Genomic DNA, 2,549 nt, shown 5'->3' with positions numbered 1-2,549 from the left:
GGAGGGATACACCTTTCGCAGTTACCTACCCGGTGATTCACAGGTTCAACCACTGACTGACGGAAGGGTACTCCTGACAAACTGAATGCTTGAAATTTTCACTTTATTCCGCAGGAACACCAAGAGTTAATCTTTTCCGGTGGTAAATCCCGTTAATGCTACCCCCAAATCACACTACGTGTTGAATCAGAAAGCTAGGTGATAATTTTTAAGTTACCAGGTGTTATGCACATCCCCTTTTGCAGTGCCCATTTGGTACAGTCCGGTCTTGATTAAACATTGACATTTGCAGCAGACGGAATGAATGATCAATTCAGAGTTTATTCAGAGTTTATTGACACTTTAACTCATTCAACACTGGGCTCCTCAACAGGCAAAGTTTCTGCGCTTTTCTGTGCTCATGGTGAAAGTTTGCTTTCCCTTAAAGATGTAAGGAATCTTACAACACCAGGTTATAGTCCAACAGTTTTATTTGAAAATCACAAGCTTTTGGAGGCTTCCTCCTTCGTCAGGTGAAATGTGACCTCCGAAAGCTTGTGATTTTCAAATAAAACTGTTGGACTATAACCTGGTGTTGTAAGATTCCTTACATTTGTCAACCCCAGTCCATCACCGGCATCTCCACATCTTCCCTTAAAGAGGTTTTGATGGTTCAGTGGGGTAAGACACTGCATGGCCGAGCTGTACAGACCACAAAGATCTCTGGCTGAATTACTGCTCGGTGTTGAGTTGGCTGATCTCAGGTGGGATGGCAGTAACTGGACTCCGTCCCCAGGCGAGGGAGAGGGAAAAATCAGGGCTCTATTCTTCATCGCGACCCAGTGACTCCCGCTGGGAAGGTGTTGTGCAGTGTGTGTAGATTAGGGTTTGAACCTTAATCCGGGAGGTTTCATTACATGACCAGCCGCCTCCCGCGGGATCCAGCCATTGGCCGCCCCAATGCTCATCTTCATGCACCGCCACAATCGGTTAATAATGGATGCTTCCGTTCCCATAATCCTCCGCGCTCCAGAAATCGCTCTATCCATCACCTGGTGTTACAGGTTCGGGTGCGCCTGCGCCAGGGCCACAATGATCTTGGGCTGTTTGACTGTCTCATCAGAGCAAAAGGGGATAATTAAATGGTTTTCCTCACAGGCCTGTGCGGGAAAGTAATCTTTAATTCCGGAAGACTCCAGGATAACCCAAGAGGGTTTGCAACCCTAGTATAGATGCAACAGTTACTTGCATTTATAACAACAACAATTTGCATTTATATAGCGCCTTTAACATAGTAAAACCTCCCCCAGGGCGCTGCACAGGAGCGATTATCAACCAAAATTTGGCAACGACCCACATGAGGAGATATTAGGACAGGTGACCAAAAGCTTGGTCAAAGAGGTAGGTTTTAAGGAGTGTTTTAAAAGAAGAGAGAGAGGTAGAGAGGCGGAGAGGTTTAGGGAGGGAATTCCAGAGCTTAGGGCCCAGGCACTGAAGGCACGGCCGCCAATGGCGGAGCAAAGAAAATCGGGGATGCGCAAGAGGCCAGAATTGGAGGAGCGCAGAGATCTCGGAGGATTGTAGGGCTGGAGGAGGTTATAGAGATAGGGAGGGGGGGGGTGGGGGGAGGCCATGGAGGAATTTGAACACAAGGACGGGAATTTTAAAATCGAGGCGTTGCCGGACTGGGAGCCAATGTAGGTCAGCGAGCACAGGGGGTGATGGGAGAACGGGACTTGGTGTGAGTTAGGATACATTTATAGAGTCCCTTTAGCATAGAAAAGGTGCTTAACACAACGGGAAAAATGGATAAAAGAGTTAAAGGCCTTGGTGAGGAAGTTTGGAGGAGTGATTGAAAGCTTGGCTGAACAGATGGGTTTTGAGAAGATGGAGAGAAAAGGGGAGAAGTAGAAGGGTTTAGGGAGACAACTCCCAAGGAGGGGGCAGAGGCGGCTGATAGCTCTAACATCATGGGTGGGGATAAGGGAAGGTGAGATGCTCAGAAAGCTAGAGCTGCAGTAGTGGGGGATATAGGCGGGATGAGGCTACACAGATATTTAAAGACAAAGACAAGATTATACATGTAATATGTTGGGGGACAGGGAGCCAGTGTAGACTAGAGAGGACGGGGAGGTGTGGGATGGGCGAGCACGACTTATAGTGGGACGGGATAAGAGAGGCAGAGTTTTGGATAAGTTGGCGTTTGTGGAGAGTGAAGAATTGGAGGTTGACAGGGAGGACATTGGAGAAATGGAGCCTGGAGAGAATGGTGTTGTGGATTTTAGCGGGAGGTGAATTAAGAGCACAAGTAGACAATAGGGGTAAAATTGAACTTTGGCATTAGTGCAAAACGGGTGGTAATGGATCAGCCATCCATCATATGACCAGACCCATCATCCTTTCCATTGAAATCAATGGAACAAAATATTGAGTGGGGCTTATAACAGGCAGCCAATCCGCTACTGCCAGCTGTGCACCCCTGCTGAGCTTGAATTAGACTCCCAACTTTGCAGATGTGGCAGTATTCAAGAAAGGAGGGAGAGAGAAAACAGGGAAATACAGGCCAGTTA

Source organism: Heptranchias perlo, chromosome 39 (genome assembly GCF_035084215.1).
Source record: "Heptranchias perlo isolate sHepPer1 chromosome 39, sHepPer1.hap1, whole genome shotgun sequence".
In the NCBI taxonomy this organism is placed as follows: Eukaryota; Metazoa; Chordata; class Chondrichthyes; order Hexanchiformes; family Hexanchidae; genus Heptranchias; species Heptranchias perlo.
Note: the sequence above shows the minus strand (reverse complement) of the source record.